The sequence below is a fragment of the Cyanistes caeruleus genome, chromosome 2 (genome assembly GCF_971803275.1).
Source record: "Cyanistes caeruleus chromosome 2, bCyaCae1.hap1.1, whole genome shotgun sequence".
NCBI classification, from domain to species: domain Eukaryota; kingdom Metazoa; phylum Chordata; class Aves; order Passeriformes; family Paridae; genus Cyanistes; species Cyanistes caeruleus.
In genome coordinates, this window is record NC_141702.1 from 57,493,214 (window position 1) to 57,518,203 (window position 24,990).

Below are 24,990 nucleotides of genomic sequence, written 5' to 3' on the forward strand. Positions count from 1 at the left end.
GGCGGAGAAGCTGTGACCTGACACACGGGGAGGGCAGGACAGCCCAGCGCTTTTCCCTGCGTGAAAGCAGTAGCGGAATTTTTTTTTTCCCCCTTTCATTTTTTTTTTTTTTTTCATCCCCCATTCCCTTTTCCTCCCTTCTTCCCGGGGCTGTAATCCGACTGCTCTCTTTGGCTCCATTCCAGAGACAAATCCGAATGGTTAATCTCTCTTCCCCCCCTTTTCCCAGCCTCGGGGGCTGGGGGCGGCGGAGTAGGGAGGGGAAGGAGAGCAAAGCAAGCCCCAGCCCAGAGCCGGGCCAGGCCGCCCCGGGGAGGGGCTGAGGCAGCGGCCGGGCTGCGGGAGCTGCATGGAGGAGGGGAGTTTCACAGACTCCTCTGCCCGGCCGGGAGGAGGAGGAAGTTTGGAGATTAAGCCGCTGCCCGGAGCTGGAGCGCAGGGAGTGAGCCGGGGCGCGGCCGCGGGCGCTGTGAGGGGGACAGCCGGCCGGCGCCGCTGGATGGGCTGCGCAGCGGGGTGACCTCCCGCACTCGGGCCCGCACCCCTGCGCCGGCTTCTCAGCGGGAGGAGGAGCGCTGGGCGAGGGCAGAAGACGGAGAGAGGCTGCCGGTGAGCGCTGCCGGGGGCTTTGTTCGGCGGGGCGCGCCGGGGAGGGGGCGGCGGCTCCCGGACCGGCTCGGCTCGGGGCGGGCGGGGACGCAGCCCGTGTCCCGCAGCCCTGAAAGCGCGGCGGGGGCTCGGCAGGGCAGCGGGGGCTCGGCAGGGCAGCGGGGGCTCGGCAGGGCAGCGGGGGCTCGGCAGGGCAGCGGGGGCTCGGCAGGGCAGCGGGCGGGCGGTGAGCGCTGCCTTTGTGCCCGCCCGAGGCAGCGGGCTCCCAGCGCGGCCGCCGCGGCGCTTTGTGCTCCGCCGGAGCCCGGGGCAGCCCGGCCGAGCTGCACCCGCTCAGCCCCAGCCCAGGGCTTTCGTCCGGTTTCTTCGGCGAGAGAGGAGGTACTTCTTTTCAAATATGATGGAATTCCATGGGGCCTCAGGTTTTATGGGGATGCTTTGGCAAATCCCCAAAACTCATCACCTAATTATTTTTTTATGTTTTGAAGTTAATGAGATAAGTATGGCCTAAAGAGGTTTAAAAATATGATTGATCTATTGTTAAGTAGCATGTGCTTTGATTCTGTGGAGAGGCGGTGGGGCAGAGCTGCCTTATAGGACCCTGAACGCATTTCCCCATATTCTGCACTCGTCTTTTCCCTGCTTTGCAGGTCGTGTGTCCCGGTTCCTCTTGCTGAAGGAGAAACCCTTCAGATCTCATCCTTCAGTTAGCACTGACAGACCTGAGACACTCGTTTCCCTCTTTCTTCACAAACCACACTGCTCCAAGTGTGAGGGAAACGGACCTGAAACAGACGAATGTTCAGCTGGTTTCCAATGCGATCTCTCTTTAGTTGGCTTTTTTCCTCCTTTGATTATTAATTGGCGGACGCAGAAAGAGCTGTGGCCTTGCTTGTTTTCTATTTAAAGTTTGCTGGTACTTCAGCACTTTAATAACTGTGCCTAGAGAACCTGATGACTTATAGGTGTTTTGAAAGCTGTGTAATAAGAGCCTACTAATAGTAATCTTTTGCTACTGTTTCATTCTTGGAGGGAGCAGTCTTTGCTGCTGGAGAGTTGCGGTTCAAATTTCCACAAGCGTTTGTTGCCCGTGCCTCTAGCTAAATTTATAAAGGAATCCTGTTAGCTTGTGTGAAGCTAAATCTGGCTGTAGCAAATCCTGGCTGTACAATTCACTCTGGTTGGCAATGCACAATATATAGCTTCCTTAATATTTATTTTTAGGCTTTTTTCCCCCCCCCCGGTGTGTGTGGGGCACGTAGTTGTCGTAATTTTGGGAACTCTTCACCAGTGTGTGTGTGGGTGCTTTGGGATGAAAACATAAGAGTTATGCTAAGGTTAGGAAATGTATTAATAGAGTTCTTGTCTTGAAAATATGAGAAGGCAGTTTGAGATTGGCCCCTTAATGAATATTGGTATTGTTCTCGGGTCCATGCAGATGCTTAGCTATTAAACTTGGACTCTACTTCTGTTCTGTGTTCTCAGTTGGCAAACTAGAAATGGTGCAAAAGATTCTGATAAAGGGTTCAGTTTTAAATGTGTTCATTTACGGGAATGCTTGCTGTCTCTCACAGACCTAGAGAGCCCTAAGGAAACAACGTCAACCTGTGGCCACACAACTGAGTGCATCTCCGCAAAGGCATGCTATGATTCTAACATTAGGTGTTAAGGTGTCATTTTTCTTATTGTTTTACTTTTGATTTTCCAAAAAAAAAAGAGAAAGGAAAAAAATAGGTGTGTAGGCAAATAATTTTGTAATTTATAGTCTTACTTGATAACATCTTGCAAAGACAGCATTGACTTGGTTTTTAAGTGGAAATCTTCAAGTAGCAAACCTAGTGTGCTGGCAGCTCTCATCATTTCAGGACATCTGCTAATGTGTTCTTCCTTGGGCAGGATGTGAGACTACAAATTAACTGTCTAGAGGCGTACTTTGAGACGAAAGTGTTTGGTTGTGAGGCCATAGAAAAAGGTAGAAAGGGTTTGGAGCGAACTAACTGAACACTTGTTACCTTCCTGCGTGGAGGTGGGGTGTTTTTGTCTAGGTAGGTTTTTTATGGGGCTGTGTTTTGGGTTTCTTTATAGTTTTGTTTTGTTGTTTTATTTTAAACCTTTGTTGTGACCTAAAACGTTAAAGCTAGAAGGGAAGTGAAAATATCTGCCTACTTTTCTAATAAGTGGCAAGTAGTGAGTTTGTGTACTTTTTGCTATGTTATTTGTGTGGGTTGCTATGTTGGAACCTTTCACTGACACAGTCTTTCATGTGGCACCGGTGATAGTATTTTTGTGAAGTCATTTAGAGCAGTATGCATATTTGAAAGCCTCCTTGTGTGCATTTATTTGGATTGGGTTGTTGTATACCTGTTGTCCTCTGCCTTTCATATGCTTGTGATTTCTTGGCTCCCATTCAGGAAAGGCTTTTTAAAGCCCTGCTAGCTCTGCTACACACAGGGCTGTAACAACTGACAAAGGCATTTACTTGAAGTAGTGCTTTATTGTCTTTGAATGCAAACTCAGCAGTGCAAAGCTGGTCTATTTCTCTAACCACAGAACACTATCAGAACTGTAATTTGACATTGGCTTCTGTCACTTTTTCTTGCTTGGTGGTAGCATCACCCATATAACTTTTTGGTGAGTATTTTTGAGATCAACCCAAAAATGAGAAATCAAGAACACAGTTACAAAATCTGCTGTTAGTAATTTTGAAGTGTAGATCCACAGATTAGCCTGAGATACTGCTATTGAAAGAAAGTTTCTCTACGGAGATGTCATCTCTAAAATTTTCACTAAAAAAGGCCAATCCTAAACCAAAGCAATCTTAGGGAAGGATACTACAGAATGGATGGAACTTTTTTATCTCTCTTTTTTTTTTCTTCTTTTAAGAAGTCCAAAATAACAGTATTTGAACAGATACTTAGCACATTTGTTAAAGTATGCCAAAGACCTATTCAACTGTTCATTTTTATTTATTTATTCATTTTCTTCATGCTTCTTCATTGCCATTGCAGCAATTGTTGGGCACCACTGAATTTCTACCAGCCAAGCCAGAGCTGCAGCTCTTGTTCTTGGTGGCATGGGGTTATGAGGAAGAGGGACCACATTTCTGGGTGGCAGCATGGCCCTGTCATGTACCCCAGCTCCATAGGGTCAGATGTGCTGGATCAGGAGATAATGGGAACATCCAAGCTGATGAATGGCATTGTCGTTTGCAAGCTCCATTTAAAAGCGTTTCTCAGGTTAGACATGTATAAAGCTGTGTCAGTTGTAAAAGAACAAAGGAATTAATCTGATGTGCATTCCCTTTTGCATTCAGTTGTGTTGAGAAGGAAGGTTGCTGTGTTAAAGAAACATGTGTTATTGACACGTTAAATGAGTTATGGCTTTAAGTTACTTTGCCATAAATTTCTTCTTAATCGCCAAATATAGTGCACAGATATTTAGCTAGAATACAACAGAAGATAGAATAAGGAAATATGAAAAAATGCAAGTTAATAATGTAATGTCTACTGAAGACATTTGGAGAGATGGTGATCCTCTTATAATAAGCTGGATTTTTTTTTATTGAGGACAGTGAGGATGTCTTACCACTACTTACTCTAAATGACATTCTGCTTCTGTAGAGTTAAGAGGGGGAGGTGGGGGAAAAGAATTTTTGCAGCCCTCAGCAAAGTATGGAGTGACTGAAAGGCTTTCAGAAGTACTGCTGAATGGTTAATTTTGAGAACCTGCATTACTGTTACTGCACATAAAAAGTTTTAGCTAATAGGACTGTCAAAAAAAGAGAAAAAAAGTGAAAAAAAGTGTTATTCTTGTAAACTTAAAATGCAAGAGATGTGGAGCCTAGCTTTTGCCTCACTTTAGAAAAGCCTCACACCACACAGTGAGTGGTGGAACCACAAAGTTAGCCTGGGAACAGGAGTAAAGGGAATGAAAAGTAAAGTCAGTCTTAGTGCACTGGCAATACTTAAAATTGTAAGTACAGGAGTCTTTTATATACATGGCTAATACAAGAGATGAATGTGAACAGACTGAATAATAATTAAAATGTCAGTATAGCATGCTTGTATTCATGAATTTTCAAAGAAGGTGTGACAGACTCTTAGTGTTTAAAGTTTCTCAAATCACTTTAAGGATATAAACTTTTTTATTGTCTTTAGTTATGGTTGTTGTGTTAAATAAGTTAGTCTAGCCTGATTCACCAAAAGTTGAGTTTATATGAACTTGGCATGAAATAGGTTTAACCATGAACTTGATTACAGTACAGGAAATAGAATACAAGAAAAGAAACAGGCCTAGTCAGGGAGGACTGGGGAAGGAAATAGAGGGAAAAACTACTTATACTTATCAAGGAAGCCTGGAAGAAGCAGTTGTCTAAGACATATTATAAACTGTTAAACCCACTGTCATCTGTTCACTGGGGTGCCTTCTGAAGTACCTGTGTGTGGGGGTGGTCACTACCTGTGTTTTTACTAATCAAAGTGCATAGCATGGCTATGAAAATACAAAGCAAGGTGGCAGTTTGAAAATTTATCTGATAGAGTTCCCTTCCCTTCCCTTCCCTTCCCTTCCCTTCCCTTCCCTTCCCTTCCCTTCCCTTCCCTTCCCTTCCCTTCCCTTCCCTTCCCTTCCCTTCCCTTCCCTTCCCTTCCCTTCCCTTCCCTTCCCTTCCCTTCCCTTCCCTTCCCTTCCCTTCCCTTCCCTTCCCTTCCCTTCCCTTCCCTTCCCTTCCCTTCCCTTCCCTTCCCTTCCCTTCCCTTCCCTTCCCTTCCCTTCCCTTCCCTTCCCTTCCCTTCCCTTCCCTTCCCTTCCCTTCCCTTCCCTTCCCTTCCCTTCCCTTCCCTTCCCTTCCCTTCCCTTCCCTTCCCTTCCCTTCCCTTCCCTTCCCTTCCCTTCCCTTCCCTTCCCTTCCCTTCCCTTCCCTTCCCTTCCCGGTATAAATTGGGCTGGCAGCAGTTTCCCATGACAACTTTTGACTGAAGCAGCGCTAATTAACTTTGAATCCTGTAAGTCTTGCTTGCCTGCTTGGATTTTCAGATTGCAAGTGGTGCCAAGCCTCTTCCTGTGAACTTACATTCTGTAGAAACTTGAATGTGAGCCCTGCCCAGATGTTTTAAAACCTAACTTAATGAGCGTTAACATTTAAATATTTGAACCTTCATATCCATTCAGCTCTTTCAGGATCACACTCCAAGCATTACTATCATTAACTACTCTTTTCTGCTGATAAGCTGTGTGCTTCCTTTCACTGGAAGTACAGAGCAGAGATAAAAAGTGTGTCATGGGTACAGTGGTTGAATCACCAGCTCATTTGCTTGCTCACAGCCATAGTAGATAAAACCTTGGTACCCATCTTGGGAAGGAGGTGGCTGTTTGGGTTGTCATAAGGAGCAGTGCTTGGGATAACGTAACAGCCAGCTTCTTTTCATGGTCATGGCTAACATCTTCCGGCATTGTCATCTGGGTGTGGGCTTCAAGGTCAGTTTCTGCCTTTTAATTAGCCCTCATAAGAAGTCTCTAGCTCCTACATTTAGTGCATAGGCTACAGTGCTTGTACTTTCTCCCGTTTCCCCCTGTTATGCAAAGTTATCTGTAAACACAGGCAAGTTTTACTCCCTCACCCCCTGTAAACTCTGGTTTGTTAAAGTATTTACCAAGGTTTGCCCTCATGTATGTTCCCTAAGATTAGATACACTATCTGCTGCAGCTTCACTGTGATTTCTACATACCAGAATCAATGTGCTGTTTCTTTTTGGTTTTGTTTCATTTTCTGTATTTGCATTGCCTACCCCACTGAGTCCAGATCCATAGCTGAGGTCCCAACACATTTCAGAAAGGCAGAGGCAGAACAGCTTGCTTTCTGCTGCTGCCACTGATCTGTGGTACTTCAGTGTAAAGTAAGATAGTGCTTTATGTCCTTGATGTCTGATACGGGGGAAAAAAATGATAGTTCCTTCTTTGTAAATAATTTTGAATGTGGGTGAGATGAAGAACTATTTATTTGCATGTCAGTAATCCTTATCATTTCAGTATGCACAGAGCTTTCCACTTACTGTTTTAAACTGAAACCAAGTTAATAGCAGAAACCTCGGTTTGGCTTACAAGCAGTATTGGTGCTGCCAAGATGAGCGTGCTTCATACTTAAGTGCTTATGAAGCTTTCTCACTGTTTACTTTGCAGTTCCTTCTTGCTGTCCTGATAAGGTGCCTCATGAGGTTCCTCAGAGAGCTGTCACACCTTAGTGTCTGAATGATGTCATCACAGACTTCACTTGCTTGTAGAAACACTAACTTCTCTGAAGAATCAGCAGTCTTAGCCTATTTGAATGGTAGACAAACACGTATTTAACAATAAATCACTATTGAATTTGGAGAGATACTTTGCCTTCCCCCATACTCTACCAGCATGTGGTTTGCAACATCTTTCTGTCAGTCTTTTCTGGTAACTGTCAGTCTTTCTCATGTTGGCTGAATCTGAAATCATAAATCTCTGATTTGCTTTATCTTGCTCATTCTGTGCTCCTCCTGCCTTGAGGTTGCTGTCTGTGTCCTGCTGGCAGACTGGACTACTTAGCCCACTCCTCACTCGATAGCAGCCGCTGAGAATCCATGCCTTATCAGGCTGGTTGTACTGTGAAGGCTTTTCTGCCTTATGGTATGAGGAGATTGCTTCCAGCATCTCCTTCTCCTGAGCTTGAACTCATTTAATCTTCTGAGTTTTTCCCAGATTTTTGGGATGAAGCTGCTGACTTACTTTCTTAAACTCTACTTGCAATACCAAGCATCAGGCACCGTGTAGATATTTTGGTAAACTACTCTAGAATACTGTGATCTGTTATTAAGTGAAAGCAAGTAATTTATGAGGGCATTAATGACCATTTAATCTCCAAGGTTTCTTTTTGATATATAGGGCAGCATCTTGGCATGCTTGTGCTCCTGCATTGCTTTAGATGACATGATTCCTAAATTGGTATCAGAGATGTCTGTGCTAGGAAAGTCAGTGCTAGGCAGATTTCTCAGGGGAAAAGGACAGGTTTTATTCCCTTCAGGAACAGTTTTCCATTTTCTTAGAGTCTGCCAGCAGGGAAATGCAGACCAGAGCATTAAGAAAACCCCATTTTTCTCTTGGTGCGAAGAACAGAGTGGTTTGCTAAGGCACAAGCTCTTTTGGGCGGATTTTAGAGCTGATCTCCTGCATTCTGATTCATCCTGATGATCTCAGTTTGCACTTTGCCACTTCACCTGCAGCAGTGCTCTCCTTGGCAGTGTCTGTCGCCTGTTCTCATCACAGGTGTGCCTCCTCATGGCTGTGCATGCTGACAGTGTCACTTGTGCTCTTCATCTTAGAGCTAGGCTGTCCTGCTTCTGCCATGCACACTGCAGATCCAAAAGGAGCCACGCTGAAGAAGTTCTTTCTGCAACCCTGCAGCAGAGGATCCTGCTGATAAACAACCTCTGTTCTCTGTGCTGTTGCACTCCTCAGCCCCCTTCAAAGCAGTTTGTTCATCCAAAGCACAGAATAGGTGCTGACTCAGACTCCCACAAGGCCAAAGCAAGGAGAAGAGGTGATTTATTTTTTTTTTCTGCCATGTTTTGGTGAAGCACTGATGTGACTGGGACCTGTGATATGCACAGGTGGGGTATGGAGAAGGAAGGTTTTCTCCCAGACATCACTGCATGCTGTTTGGATAGGATAAGAGCTGTGTCTGCTTTTCAAGGAAGAATTCTGAAAAAACAAAACTATGATGATCTCATTTTCTCTCTTCAGAAGAAAAGATGGTCATCAGCCTTTGTGAGTCTCTTTCATCTCATATTGCTGGTATACATACCTGACACATGCACTTGTCCACCCTGGTTGTGTGCATCATGTAGCTCTTGGAGCTTCCACAGGGATCTGGATACTAGGGTAATCTGGATGCTTCTTCATTGCTGCATGTCTTGTAGTCTGCCCGCTAAACGTTATGGGTTTTTTTCCCTTTTGCTCTTTAAATCAACATCAGTGTTGCACAAAGAGTTCTTTCAATATTTAATAGAGGATCAGTGATGCCCATCTGCTGATGATTTCAGGAAAATGTGCTGGGTTGGTTCCTTTTATTTGTTAATTATAAATATTGAGTCATATCAGAGGGTGATTAGTTCTGGTATCTGGATCACAGTTACTTGTCTATGCCCGTACTTGCCCAGTGCTGACTGCTTTCCTGGGGACAGTTTGAAGTCATACCAGAGATGTTCTGGAGTTCTGGCAAAGACTCACTCAGCTGTTGACCTTGTCATGCAACTCACCTTTGTGCTGTTCATTGTTGTGAATGGGTAGAGTGAAAGAAACTCCAGGAGTGCTGCATGAACTTAGTCCATGAAATTAGCTTAATATGTCTGGGAAAGCTCTCAGCTGATTGCATGTGGAATAAATCCGTTTGCTTGGGATGTGGCACATTTTCCATCTGTTAATCGGTTATGTCGTGCAATGAGAAGGTGCTACAGTATGTGGCCTTCCTGTAAAAGCAAGCTGCATTCCTCAGCCAGAAAAGTTGGGCTTTAGGAACTGGCACATAACTCAGTAAAAGTCATGTCAAATAACTTTTTACTTTAGTTCTCCTCCCTGGTGATTAAACTGGCACAATGGTTTGCTGTCTAGCACATGTGAACATCTACAAAGAATTTTATTCTGAGCTTTTCTTAGAGGGTCACTATGTGGATTTGTTTGGCAAGAATATTTGTTTTAAAATACTACAGTATGTGCTGACACAATTTTGTTATGTCCAATACACAATATAATCCAAGTTGTAAGGCTGGAGTTGTTTTGATGTGAGGTGTGATTGGAGCCTAGGTGAGAGCAGGAATGTCAATGAATGGAATGAATGTCTTGATATCCTAGTTGAAATTGAAGCAAGTTCCCACCTGCAAATTTGTGGAACACAATTGCATGTAGTTGGGTGGCTCTGGCTTACTGTGGTCATTTAGCCTAGCTGAGGCAGGATAAGGGAATTCTTTAAAAGCAGAGATTTCAAAGCTCAGACCCCATGATTTGAGGGAACCTGTAACTGGGCTAAAGTGATAAGGTTAGCTTTCACCACGCAGAGAGTGTGTAGAACACAAGGGTTATGTATAATTTGCACTTTCTAGGGAAACTGAGGTGAAGATAATCTCAATGACTCCTAAGGAATAAAGTAAAGCACCCATCCTCTTACTGAAAGTTATTTTGGTTGCCTCCCATGTAGAGCACACCTGAAAGGAGCACCTAATTTTACTGCATTTTGAAAGGTATTTTTCAAGCCTCTGGGCTTTTAATTTGACATGATAGTGTGAACTCCAAGTTCTCAACTGTTTTTCACAGGACAGCCAGACATTGCGGTTCAAGTCAGTTTAAATATCTGAACGCAGGTTTCTTTGGTGCTTTTTTTTTTTAAGCTGCTACTTGCTTGATGCTTTAACCCTATATGTTTTCTAAAAGTGATTAAGAAGTAAAGCTTTTTGTTAATAACTGTGATTTATTTCTAGACTAATTAAGACTATTTCAAATCATGCAAACTTATTAAAGGTGAAATCTAAATTACAGGACAAATTACAGTATATTTGTTAAACACTTTCTTGAAAGGAACATGCAACATCTTCTTCGTGATAGTTTTTCTAGTACAAAAGTGTTCCATTTTCTCTCACTGATGGCTGAGAAATAAACCACTGAATTAAAAAAAAAATCACAGGATGAAAAATGCATTTTCCTTACAGATTATCCTGTTATGTAGTATGAAGATAGTGAAATCTGTAGAAAACCTTGGAAAAGTTAAACAGGGTTGGTAGAACATTCTGTAGCATCCAACAGCTTTTACTTTAGTCCATTTGGATATGACTGTAAGACCCTGTCTCAGATCATCAGTTGAAAGGTTTTGAAAGCCCATGGTATTCACTGGGGGTTAGAGAATATCTCAGCTTTTGGCAAATAATTTTGCCCTTGAACTAAGCAACTGTTACTGATGAAACTACTGTTAAATGAGAGTCTCAGTAAAAAGTTTAGGCTTATTTGGGGTCATCTAGGTTCCTGATTTTCCTTTATTATATAATGTATATTTTATATATACATACATAAATACATACATATATACACACACACACACATATATATATATACACACAAACGTGTGTATATTTAAATGGTTGTGGTTGTATTGCCAGTCTGTATTTTCTAGGGTTCTTAAAGAAACTGGGTTCTCAAGCAGTTGAAATTGGGTCCTTTGACTCTGGAGGATTTGAGGCTAGGAAAATTTCCATGATAAGTGGAAAGTAGGATGGTAATTATAGGTCACTGTTCATTTCTGTTTTGCTTAATTTACAATCTAAAGTACAGTCAGGTTGGGCATTTGAATGTTACAGCTGTTACAGGAACTTCGTGAGACTACCATGTCTACATGTATTTCCTTCTTCAGATCCTTAGAAATGTTAGTGGAGACTACTCTCTGTCTTCAGTTATTAAAAGGAAGAACTAAGTGAAGTAAATAAAATTGTCGCTGTAGTTGTCACTCAGTGATACCAAAAGAAAAAAATACACTCTTTCAGTCTGTGAAATTGCCTGTAGTGTTAATTTATTGCTGTAAAGATAGAGTGGAGGAGGCAAATATATGGATATTTTATTAAAAGAAAATTTCAGATGGAGCAGTTTTTTGTATTTAAAAAACATCTGTAGATGAGCATTATGCCCTATCAGCAAGACTGAATTGATGGCATTACTGTTGAAGGTAGACCAGTATTTTTTAAATGGGTCTTTGAAATATAAAATTTTGCCTGTTTATGATTTGGTTTGCCTAGACCAAATTAACTTGGACAGTTAGCAGGGACTCTCATTTATTTTGGCATAAGAACAAGCCTTGGGCAGAGCTTCCTGGTCTCAAAAAACTGGTGATGGTAAGAGGCCTCCGTAGTGTTCCCAGCCAGCTGAATGCCTGAGGTATTTTGCCATACAGGAAATCAATTGCAGCTGAATGTGCACTGTTTCCACTTCAAGTATATAAACAGGCCTTATGATGATATAAAAAAGAAGAAAGATATTAAATAGTTTCTTGAAAGTTCAGAACAGGAACATTTGATGTTCAGTTTCTGTGGATTCTTCACTGTCAGCTTTGGCTCAGTCTGTGGCACAGAAATAGCACAGAAGGAGAGGTGAATTAATGTTGGATACTCTAGAAAAGGGTAACATAAAGCTGTGTCTTAGAGAAATGAAAATAATAAAAAAAAGGTATCCTTGTTTAGCTCCAGTTGATATTCTGCTGAGGCTGGGAGGGGCTACAAGTTTAGCAGAGGGAATGTGTTCTTTTCCCTGTTAAACTAAAAATCCTCCATTTTTTTACTTCAAGGCAGGCCAATAAATTTTACGAGAAAAAGCTGCACCACAGTTGTACCTACATAGCTGGTTTTTGTGAAGTGGCAGAAGAAACATTATTTTTCTTTGGATATTTATCACACATTGTTGACCTTGTGAAAAAACCTAGATTTGATGGAGGTACCAGGCAGATCACAGTGACCCATTCTCTGATGTATTTTATAGGCCACTGATGTTGCCAGGGAAGTGAGGGCTCATTTGGATAGAGGTTTCCAGGCATTAAAGATAATTAAGTTGAATATCAGCTCTAACAACTTCCAGGAGTGTGGCCTGAAGTCCTTGGGGTTTAGGGCTTGGGAACTCAGCAGATCTTCCTTGCTTCAGCTCAGGCATACAGCACAACCATAGGCAAGCTGTCTGATCTAGATTTTTAAAGATATGTAGGTAGGCAGAGGTGGTAAAGGCTCTTAATGGGATTTTCAGAATCACATTAGTGTCTAATGCCTATTCAAAATCTGACTCCTTAGCTTGTCTGAACTGGATTCAGCCCGTGCTATGTTTTATTCAGCTGCTCTTTAGGTCAGAGCGGGAGGTGTACGTACGGCGAGCGTGACTTAGGGGGAATAAACTGAGGTGTGCCTAGACCCCTGCTGAGCTGTGCAGCTGAGCTCCCTTTTATCCTTTCTCTAATTCTGTAATTTCCACCCTTCTTTCTGCAGAATGCCAGAGATTCAACGGAGGAAAGGAAAAGTGATTTCATTTTGCTCAGCCTAACAGTGATATACTTGGTGAGTGCTCTACCAGGTAAATTTTTTTACAGTTATTTTAACTTCTGGTTTTTAAACTTTATTTTAAAAGTGGGATGATGTTTGCTGTTCCTCTGACTGAGAGGATTACCACTGGTATACAGTGAATGTGCCTCAGGTTGACCATGAGGCTGCTCAGTATGCAAATCCACAGTAGGTCACTGTGCTGAACGGGCCTGGCGTGTGGGTTAGCCAAGACAGGGTGTTCCTCGCGTGCACGCCATGCTGATTAAATCAAATTTTTTGCTAAGTTAAATCGATTTTTATGCTAATTAAATCAAATTTTAGGGGGACACTTAAGCATTTTGGGGAGCATAACTGTTCAGTTTTAGTCTTTGTTACTGTGACCGAGGTTTTGCTAAAGATCTGTAGCTGATATTTTGTTTGGTTGTTTGATTCTCTCCCTTTGGAAGTAGAAGTGCCACTTTCATGGAGAAACAATGGTCTCCCTATGGGGGTGGGGAGATTCAGGACAACTTTTGTTCTCCTGAGATTCCCTATGTTAGTCTATGTAATTTTAGTTTATTTTTTACTGATTTAATTTTGTTTATATAATCTCACTGCCTGGAGGTCTTGGAGCATCCAGGGAACTTGGGAACGTAGGAAAAGCAGGTTGCATGCCATGGAAATGTAACCTGATTGCAATAACTGATTTCACTCATTTGATTATCTGAAACAAATCGACATTCCAGAAAACTTCACAATAGGGCTGGAAGGAGACTCTACAGAAAATATTAAATAAGAGAGCTTTAGGCAAGATCCCTTTCTCCTCCTCTCCAACAAGAAAGATTCCTGGTGCCAACTTAAAGGAATCTTTTCTTCTCTCTGAAAAAAGCAGGCGTTCAGTGGCTAACACTCAGACACTGCTATTTGGAAAAACTTGATGCCTTACAGGTAATCTACTTCACTCCTTCCAGTGATAATGTTGAAACCAGTGTAGCATAGATAAGTTCATAATTTTTTTTAAAAAGGTGCATTATGTTAATTGCCACTCTGGCTTCTGTGGCCTGCAGAGGGAATACTAATAGGCTATATTAGACCACTAATTAATAATATTATTCTTTTGCTCTACTGATAGTGGGGCTTGTAATAAAATTTTGTAGTGTATATTTTATGATCCAGTTGTGTTCAAATGTTAATGAACTTTTAGGAGAATGGCAACTTTGACTCCAATGCTTTGAGATTGCATAACTGTAATAGAGAGACACTTGTGGGACTGCATAGCATTAGATTGAAGCTTACATCTGACGAACATTAGTGAGATCTTACTTTCGCTTGGATACAAGGGAGAACAGTCTCTGTAAGTAGAAAAACATTTTGCAGAGGCTGCAAGAGGAAAGACCAGAAATTCCTCTTCAGTGTTTTACAAAAATAGCAAGGTTTGAATTTGGTTGCATGTTTTAACATGCATTAGAGAAAAATAATTGGAATGACCTAAATTCAGCGCACTGGTTCTCTGTGTTATTTGCTGATAGTTAATTGCTAGCATATTTTTTCATCCGCAAGTGTGGAGGGACTGTACATTCCCATCTTCCACACAGGAAATAATTTTATTTATTTAGCTTGAAGTTTGTGCCTATCCAAATGCATGCCAAGTATTTGCCTAGTGACCTTAGAATTAATTATTTGCACAACCTCTCCCCCTTCCCTGATCTCCGTTTCATTTTGAGTGTGCTGCTTCGCCCTGGTTTTGAGTTGCAGGGGTTTTATTGTGTTTTCACGATGAACAGAAAAGCTAACCAGCCCGTCAGACTCAAATAACCTCTTTTCCAAAAGCAGAGATAACATGGATTGTGCCTGTGGCCTGAGATGCAGAGGATTTCCTAAGATTCTTTGGGATCCCTGGCAGACAAGCATTCACTGTGAAGTGCTTCGAAAAATTGTTGTGTCAACAAAACCAGAGTGTGTGGGAATGTATCAACTACAGCATTCAAGGACTAGATGAAGTGCATATAGTAAAGAATTCATTTCGTGGGAAAAAAGAAGAAACACGAAGTATGAGGACTGATGGTCCATAAAAAAAAAGAGCTTAATAGTTTAAGCAGATACAGCTTTGAGGGATGGGTGTCGATTCTTACCAAATAACCACCAATAATTTTGCCAGATCTGCTTTACATATCAGGTTTAAATCTGGAATTTCTAAGAATATTTTCACTCTGAAAAACTTTTGGGGGCGGAGGGGGAAACGTTTTATAAAATTTGTTTTTATTTTGCTATTATACATTTGACTTATATAACAATATTGTATGTTTATAATTGTTTCATTAATATGGTGGTTAGAAAATCTTTAGAAAGATTAAAATGGGCTTCAGCATCTATTAAATCATAATATGTTGTAGCAGAGAAGGAAACATTAGATCAATATACTTTATTTTGGAAATTCTGCATGAGTTTTAATATGCAGTGTGTTTATGCTAGAAGTCAATACTTAAAAAAAAACTCCTTGAGCATCTATGCATCACTGAATGCTTTGTTTAGGTCATGCCTTCAGTGGTGTGAGAGCTTGCAAATCTGTGTGGGGGTGGAGAGGAATGATTCTATGCCCACGTATGAGCTTTTCTGTAAGTCGGGTCTATTTTTGGTCTGCAGTGAGGCAGAGGTACAGAGTGAAAAAAAGGGTTCAGTCTCAATCTGAAGGCCTGTAAAAGCTTTCCTATTGTGGGAAGTACCTACCAAGCTCTTAGAGCAGTTGCAGTAGTGTCCATGGGAATATTTGGGGTTTAATTTAGCATGCTAGATTAGGGCCTAATACCTTAATTAAGGCTAACATTTTCAATAAGTTTCCGGCAAACCCTTTGTGGCTGACTACAGTAGTGGAACAGACATAATATAAAGCCCATCTCTAGGGTTTTCAGTTGTTGGCAGTTTTATGAAAGCTGTCATTCCGTTTCAGAGTGATGAAGCTGACCAGCAAATGTAATCTTTAATAGAAGGATCCACAGATCTGACTAGACTTCATAAAAAATAATAATCTAAATAATATGCCAGTGGTGTATTGAAATTCTGTGTATCTAGTACATTTAGACAAATATTTTTATAAAAGTTATTATAACTGTTTCAGAAAAGGCTTTGTTAATTGATAAAACAACTTTTCCAGATAGAAGCTGCTTAATTCTCTTGTCAGTTCCCATGTTTGGGATTTTCTGTTGTGAAAAAGAGTAAATGAATTGTCTGAAAAAATTCAAAAAAATATAATTAGGATTTTTTTGTAGTTTGTAGACAAAGTGATTTATGTTTTAAACATTTGTATGTTAAAGTGTTGAACAAAACTTCTTATTTTTATTTTTTAAAAAATCCAAAGAAACAAGCTCACTCATGCCTATCTGCTTTTTTCCCCCCTGCCACACTTGCTCAGAGCAGTCAGTCCTTTCCCGCTGCCCTCTCCTATTGTTGCGGTCAAATGTCCAAGGAGAAGTGTATACTTCCTTTTGTGTCCTGTAGATAGGAGTTCTTAATTGATGACTGCTGCTTTCTTTCTGGCAGAAAGGAAATGAATGGGCAGTAGTGATTATAGCACATCTGTTGTTTTCTGGTGAGCATCCTGTACAGCAGTGAAACTGTCTTGAAGAATACTACTTTTTTTTTTTGGTTTTGTTTTGTTTTTTCATTTTTTTGGGGGGAGAGTTTTTTTTGTTTGTTGATTTGTTTTTGGGTTGGTTGGTTTTTTGTCCTGTTCAGGACTAGTTAATAGAGAGGGTACAGGTGGCAGTATTGTTCCTTTATTACAGGTATAGCTAGAGCAGAAAAACAAATTGCACACTGGAAGAAAATAACTTGCTTTTCAAACAAGTATATTTTACATGTGCATGTGCACACACACACACACACACACACACACACGATCTTACAAACTGTTCAGGGATGTGCTATGTATTGGTTGCATGTGAGTCCTGTCTGCATAGTTGACTGCACTGTAGATTTAATACTCCAAAATAAAGCCAGAAAAGGCTTCCTTTGGGAAAGGGGAGAAATTATATAGCATTCATACCAAGGACCCAAAAGCTGAAATATTCACACAGCTTTCACTAAGATGCCATTTCTGAATCTGTGATACCATTGTCCAGCTCCTGCTTGAGCATCCACTGCTTGGTGTGTTGCAGCATACCTCTCAGAAGTGCTGAGGAACAAAGTGGGGAGCTCTGTAGTGTGCTCTTGCTCCCCCACAGGGGAGGTTGGGCCTATATGGAGCTCCTTACTTGGTTTTACAAATGACAGGGAAAGAAGTTCTGGGGACAGATGAATGGTAAACTATTGGTAAGTGTCTGGCCTGAGAGAAGAATGGGACTTGATGCTGAGGAGGACAAATGTCTGGAGAAATCACTGAGGGAGGTCAGTAAAGCAGTATAGAAGCCAGTAAAGAGGCTGGGTGAAGAGGTTATGGTAGCAGAGTGTACCACAGCTTGTCCTTTCCATCATGCCAGCCATAATTTTTCCACAAGTTTTTCTTTTTAACTTTTGCATTGTAAAGGTGTGAAAGTGGTATGCACACTATGCAAACCCTGAGTGTGTCTTCATCATTTTGTTCTCTCTTGCCATGCAAGTACTTGAAAAACCACTGATTGAAAGAGCTCTGTAAGTCTTAGTTCTTACCACTTATTTAGTTGTTCTCTATTCCTTTTCTTTCGTCCTGTTTAGTTGTACCATTTCTTGTAAGCAAAGTGCCAGTACTCTGCTTTTGCATAGACACATTGGTACTTAATGTAACAGAGTTTATGTTTGGCTTGGATGCAGCTGGTTAACCCAAGTCAGTGGACTTGGTACTGCTGCCCACTTCCTTGGAGGTTTTTGATGTGTATGGGATAAAATTGGGTTTTTTTCAGCCCTTTCTTTTGTCACTTGCAATCCCAAGAGCTGCTCTGTCCCTGGCCTCTTAGGAGAGGATCCCTTAACAAAGGGTATGTTGAGATGTACAACTTTCTATCCATAGGATGCTGTTTAGCTGGAGGCTTACAGCCTTCCTTAAGCTAAACAGGTTTTTCAAATAACAGATGCACCTGGCCACTGGAGATGGGAAAAGTGAGCGAGAACATTCTGTGCTGTAAATGTACACCACCGTGGCTGAACACAAGATTCATAATACCATAAGTGAATGATGCTGCAGTTTATGTCCCAGGTTTAGTCATTCCTTGATCAGAACAAAATTCAGATGATGAAAAAGCAGGTGATAGAACCCCAAATTTAACTTTAAATTGGGCGGCGTTTCCTTCTGCCTGTGATAAAACTGGTTTTTTTACTCAAAGACTTATCTAAGAATAATTTAAGCAGCTAAGTAATCCTTTTGATTTCTGAGTGAGGTACACAGAGACCCTGGTATTGCCTCTGAAGCCTTTTAAACATTTAGCGTACCTCCATAGGATTTTGGAGTTATCGTGTATCTCTTGGCAAGCATTGTGGTGTAGCTAAATATTAGTCATGGCAAAAGCCAAGTAATACAGGAAAAACCCACAAAATCATTCAAAATTTATTTGTTCAAGTTTTTGTAAATTCCATTTTATGGATCTCTTATTGAGCTTTATAAAGAGTCCATTATTAAGAAATATAGTATATCGTTAATTAGAGCTTTTACAATTCTAAGTACTACATTGATGGATTATTCTGCACCACTTGAATTACTTGTGAGAAACACTTGAGTATGTGTGTGACTTAATGTATTCAGATTACCATATAGGAGTTTGCTAAGATATTTTTATTAAGGAATCTTGGCTTTGGGAACAGATGTGACTTCTTTTATCATGACTTTAAGATGCAACATGTGGCTTAAGAGCATCACTATAAATTATTTTTACAAATTATGAATTATTTTACAAAATTTTCAAAGACAGCTCTTTGAGTACAGATGCATTGATGACTGTATGCACAAGCCAAAATCCTATTAAAAATTATAAATACTTCTTCCATTGAGGAAGATATTCATTAAAGATTGGTACATAGCTCTTCAGTAAAAGAAACTTCAACAAGACCTTCAACCTCTAAAAGAAAGATTAGCTACTGCTTTTATCAGCACGGACATCACTTAGAAGAATCTGAACATCTGGTTTCCTTCTGGGAGAATTATGTTCTGTCCACTTGACCCTCTGTAAAAGTAAATATTTTTATTAGTTTTGTTATGTAGGAATTTGAAAAAACTATTTAATACACAAAAAAAGCCTCAACCTTTGCATATTTAGCTTCAGTTACAGAAGTGCAGTACATCAAATGATCATATGTTTTTGATTCGTGAGTTTCTATTGTATTAAAAATTATACCAGTGTGAAATTTGATAAGAGACATAGCTATGACTTAACTTTTTCTTTGTTTTCCTTTTTTCTAAGAAAATATTTTTTTTTCTCCCTTGTCCCCTCCCAGAATTATATTTGTCAAACCACAGACATTTCAGCCTTTGCTTCTTTCCTTCAGCTACAGCTGTAAACTGCAATTCCAGGCTAAATACACCTGGATTATATTTGTTTACCAGCATAACAACATTTTTAATTTAAGCTTGTAAAGTTCCTTGGTAAAGACAGTTGCATGATTTGACTGTGATCAAATAGAGGTTAAGGTGTATTGGAAATGTAGATTCTAATCCTGTTTTTGAGGTAGATTACAACAGATCTTAATATCATAGTTGTTATATTTGTTTCTTCTAAGTAGAAATAGATTTCTTAGGAAAAATGCCCTCCATGCATCACAGGTTTTAAGTACAAATGTTACTTGTTCTGTGCCGGTATGAGAGTGTGTGGATATCTTTTAAAATACACAATGAAGCCTTTTAACTAAGGAAAGGCATTGGAGTTAATGAAATGTTACACAAGAGAAATGATTTTACAAGTCAAGCTGATTAGGAATTTTTCAGCCAAAACTATTTTGTTGGAAAACAACAATTTATTGGAAACAGAACATTTCACACAAGCAGTTTTCAACAAAACTATCAGCAAGAGAAGTTTTTCAGATAGAGGATTGTAAGAAAGCCTGTTTCAGTTCCATGGAAAAATAACAATGTAACTTAAAACTCAAGTGAATACTATCTCTCAGGCAAATTCTGTCTCTATTTTTAATTATACTTTTCATTTGAATTAGTCCTTCAATGATCTCTATCTCTTTCTCAGAGGGAACATGGCTATTTTCAAAATTTTACTTTTTATTTTTCCGTTAACAGGGAGAGATGGTTTCCTAGTTGATTCTAGACTACCAATGTTCATTTTTGCAAATTGTTCCTATGGAAAAGAGTCTTCTATTGTTTTAAAGCAAACTTGCTGACAAATGGCAGACATGACATGACTCAAGTCATGACAAATGATTCCCTCTGTTCCTTTTCATTCCCCATTTGACATGTATCAAAATCTGATGGTGACTTATCAGTGAAATTAAGACCTACTGCAAATTCTTATAAATTTAATTTGTCCCATTTGTTGTTATTATTATTATGCTTGGTCTAAACTGTGTTGCTTATGTAACAGTCACTGTAAGTGCCTGTCTCTTTACTGAATGTGCCAGCATTGGCAGTTTATTAATCTTCAGGGTGAAGTAAAGCCTTTCAAAAGACTGTGCTATCAGAGTAGACAGCTTCTGATCAAGCGGGTTGCAGGATAATTGAGCAATGCTTGTGCCAAATCTGTCTAGGATCTAAACCAAAAATACAGAATTTTTGTGTTTATTTTGGGAATAGGTTCATGGTTGCATGTTTGCCTTGTACAGCAATATTTATGAGAAATTACACTGAAGTGGACTTTAAACAGTACATTGTAATATAAAATGTTACTGTGTCTCTGAAGCACATCTGGTAATGCAAGATGTAAAGCTATTAATTTGGTCAGGACAATGAGTTCTTTATGAATTGGGGCTAGCCCATTGAAATGAGTTTGCTCCTGAATTAATGATGATGGAGGGTGGGGAATTTGGAGTAATGACCATCTGCTGGGTTGGTGATGTCCAGCAGGCTTTAAGGGACAGAGTGATGCCTGCGCTAACATGCTTGGGCAAATCTTAATATCTCTATTGTTAACTAAGCATAGAATGAGGAAACAAAAGATGGATGAAACTATAAAATTTAGGTAATTTTTGCGTTAGTGAGGAGAGTCTTCCAAGGGTTGAAGCTTGCTATTATCCTCTGCTCCTGAGAACAGCTTGATTTGATTCCCCCACAGGCCAGGAGAGATGAGAGGCAAAAAAACCCAAATGCTTTTTACTCTGGGGACTGGAGGAGCCCCACACGAGTGCTGTTGTGCTTCATCTCCTGTGGTGCAGCAGTGCATATGTGATAAACTATGAGTCCCCAGCTCTTTATCCCTGTTGCTACTCGTTCCATGTATCTGAATTGCTTCCCAAGATGTAGTTTAACTGCCTGAAACTAATTCTCATGAAGCTCTTTAACAGCCTTTCAGCCCTAAGAGTGCTCATTTCTTGAGATTTTCAAATCATATTTTGTCTTACCCATACGTTTATGAGACATAAAGGTACTTGAGTAAATTCTGTAGTGTAAATAACTGTATAAATGAGGGAGGCATGAAATTCCCCTGCACAAGTAATTTCCTTCCCTGCTTTCTTGGATATTAGTCTTCAAGGTGAGTGGCATAAGCCGCTGCATGCTTGCTGGAAATGAGATTAGTGGCTGGGGGTTTTCCTTAAAATGAACTGGCAGTACTGGTAGAAAAATGCATACTTCCTTCTGTGTGTGTGGAAAGCATAATGTAAACACACATCTATTTATAAGTAGGCATCATACAAATATCTTAATATCTCTATAGTATCATGCTTCCTGCCATTGATCTTTATCACTGAAAGTAAACAAATAATTTTTTTCCTTGATGATTCTTGTATGTTAATCTAGGATTGCAAACCTCTACTTCCAAAAATGCTGCTCATGGCAGTTATCTTGAAGATCACAGTGTCCGTGGTGTTCTGGTATGAATGGAATGGTGGAATATTTTTGAAGTGTATTTCATACTCTATATGAAGTGCTAGTTTGGATATAGGGTTTTCCCTGCAGTCTACAGCAGCAGGCTCACACTTGGGAATATGTGAAGTGTAGTCTTCTTGGGGAAGGCACCAGTATCCCAGAGGAAAAGTGGAATGTAAAACACTACCCAATAATCAGGCACTGGAGGAACCATGTGCCATATTCTTCAGGCTCTGAATATGTAGAGCATTCAAATGTTCTTCCTAGTAGATTTATTTTCCTTTATTGCAGCTAAAAGTTTGAAAATCTTTTTTTTTTTTATTTGGTATTTTCTTATAATCTTGCTAAGTAAGCACTCCAATGCATCAGTTAAAGTAGATCTTTGACAGAGTTCTTGCAGGGTAGAAAAAAGAGCAAAACTGCAAAAAAACCCACAGAACATGTATGTAGTTGAAATGGACTTTATTATCTATTTCAATTTTAATACATGCTTGAATTGGTAAAAGAAAAATATATTTTTGTAATTACTTCTCTGAAAAGTGGAGCAGTTCCTTTACTTCCTTAGAGAAATATGCTGAATCTTCAGCTTTAGATATTTGAGGTTGGAAGTTACAGGTAACCTGTTTTAGCTAGTAACTTTTGTCACCAAATTAATTAGTCAAATAGTTGAGTTTCTTTGCAAAGCTTGCTGACAGTTAACTTTGGAAAAAAGACAAATCTAGACATACTATAAAAGTTATGTTAATTCAACCTATCAGAGTTTACATGATTCAACCTCGTTCCTCAGCCTTGTAGTTTTGTTTTGGTGGTTTTTTTTGCTTGTTTGTTAGTAAGAATAATTTGAAAGAAGTACTACATAGTTTATGTGTTTTAAAATAGATCAAGCTTTTCTTACATTTAGGTGTAAAGACTCTAAGATGTCAAAAATAACAGGTAATTTTGAAGTTTGGTAGTTGCCTTAATGTTCACTATTATTACTTTTATTAAGTATCCTGGGTTCTTGTTTTCCTCAAATTAGGGTAGATGTTAAAATGACTAAACAGTTTTAAAAAAGTTTGGCCTTTGTTTTATAGCTACAATTCATTGCAGCTTCTTCCCAAACTTTAATACCTTCTAAAATAATACTTTTTAAATGTATTACAGTTGGAGTAAAAAAGAAAACCTGAAGCCCCCAAACCACAAAAAATTCCCTTCCATTAAGGATCTGCTTTACATTTCATGCTGTCATTAGCCTGGTAATATCACAGGGATGCCCAGACTTGAGCTTGTATATGAAACAGCTGAAGAGGACTCTTGCTCTGGGAGAGCTGGGCAACTGCCTCTGAATTCTCCTTGTGCAAAAATCTCTTGCTTCAACACGGTGGAAGGAGATATCCACCATTAGTTGGGTACACAGGAGCTGAAAGTTGCAGAGAAAGATTTCTGGAGGTACAGAGACATAAAATTATGCTCCTTTTTGAAAGGTTTCTATCTGGTCTGTTTTAAAGGTCAGGCCTGAAATGTATAAGCAAACCCTGCCAGTGCCAGTGGCATATGCATAAGGGAAGAGTAGTTCAATTGCATGTAATTATAATTTCTCCTCTGCAGAGAGTATGGTTGTCTTTTTTTCTTTATTCTCTCTCTGTTCTGCTTTTTATGGCCAGCATGTGTTTTTCTGTCTCCATTCAGAGTTCTTTAAATCTTTGAAGTGTGTAATAAGACTCAATTAAGAAAAAATTGTTTGAAACTGTGTGTCAGCAAAGGTTTATTAGCACAGGTGGCCTGAGAGAAGAGTGCTGTAAGGTTACACCTGTGTAAGATTCAGATGGGCCTAGGAGTGTTCCCAGGCCTGGAGGATGGTCTGTGATGGCCATGTTTGTTGGTGTGTTGTTGGGAAGTGCTAGCCTTCTCCACAGACAGTTTCCAGGCACGACTCAGTCCCTAGTGCAGTTCAGCCATCACTTCTGAGAGATGGCTTTTATGCACTCTGTTTTGGAGACTAGGATTATTCATTACCACAGATGTGTTATTCTGTCCCAGCTTGCTTTTGCACCCAGGAGCACTTTTTAGGCACATCTAATGCATTAATTTAAGAATAGACTTTGTTTTTCTGATGATGAAACCCTGCAATGTGACCTCAGCATTTATTCATCATCACAGAATCTGCAGGTTTGTCCAGAAATCCCGTGAGTGTTTTCACTGTGGGAAACATCAAGGGTCACTTTTTATTTGATGTGAGCACATCTTCTCAGACAGCATTTCTCTGCAGACTTTTTTAGTCCCTTGCTTGGGTAAGTTTGCTCTATAGAATTGCTATTGTTTATTTCAAAGTGAATTTCTAGGTGGTTTGTTTTGTAGAGAGAAATGGAGGAGTTTGAACCCAGGAAAGAAGAGTTTGGAACTGACTTGGCACTTGTGAAATTGATATGCCCTGGTGGGTGAACCATCGGGGGAAAAGTGACAGTAGCGTGGTGGTATCTCTGGGAATACTGTATAGGCTGTGGGAACAGTGGCAGGATGAGAGGGAAATTGAATAACTGACATCAAATTTCAAGGGAGCAAATGCTTATTCCCCCTACTCCTCTTGCCTAAATGCAGTAAGGCTCAGAGGGCTATAGGAACTCATTTTCTGAGTGAGAGCCACTCAGATAGAGTGGTTCCCTGCTTTTTATGGTTATATACATAGCTCTGAGTGTGTGTTTGAAATACAACAGGGACTTTCTGTTTTTTTCCTGTAGCCCCACTGAATAGGCGGGCATAATCTCAGAGTGAGGCAGGGCCAGGTGGTTTCCTCGCCCTGCTGTGCCTCTTTTTGGGTTCAGTGGGAACCTGGTGTTTTTAGTATGCAGTCTGTGTGCCTGTGTTCCTCAGAGGACAAAATGTGGGCTAGGCAGCAAGAATGGAGGAGCTGGGATTTTTATGTGCTAAGGATGGTATTACATAACTTGAAACGGCATTATTGGAATACCTCTGTGTTGTTTCAATACATCAGTACTTAATATTTGAATGAAACATTAAGGTTTATAAATGGTTAGTTGTGTGTCTTGGCAGTGCTTTAGGTTTGTTCCCCAATTGCTCAACTCAGAAGGGTGTTTTGAAGAAAGTTCACGTAAGTTATTTCTTCCCTTAAAAGTAGAAGAAAAGGAACTTTCATCTGAATTCACCGGGCTTAGCTCTGAGAATTCAAAAGGCTTTGGAAACTGGCTGAAGGTCTTGGTACTAACTTGAGTAATATCCCTTTGAATATTTACTTTAATCAAGCCTATTTAGAGATTCCTCACACCCTGTCCTTATTTTTGTTGGTTTCCAGTACTAGATCAAATGACCAATGAAATACAAAGCTGTTTTCTTAAAAATAGGTTCTTCTGGAGTTGTCAGTGATATTTGCTGTAGCTGGGTTTTATGTTATTTTAG

General features: G+C 40.1%; 1 protein-coding gene across 6 annotated transcripts in view; it reads left to right on the forward strand.

Annotated features, from left to right (window-relative positions):
* The first annotated feature begins 249 nt into the window (after window positions 1-249).
* Window positions 250-24,990, forward strand: part of PLEKHG1 (pleckstrin homology and RhoGEF domain containing G1) — a 125,861-nt gene continuing 101,120 nt past the window's right edge. The window contains exons 1-2 of one of the 6 annotated variants that reach the window (XM_086877216.1): window positions 250-609; window positions 12,636-12,704. The gene's annotated coding sequence lies outside the window, so the exon portion shown is untranslated. Of the gene's footprint in view, window positions 610-823; window positions 991-12,228; window positions 12,325-12,635; window positions 12,721-24,990 lie in introns of those variants that run through there. The other 5 variants (XM_086877218.1, XM_023923375.2, XM_023923376.2 and 2 more) reach the window with 5 other exon arrangements.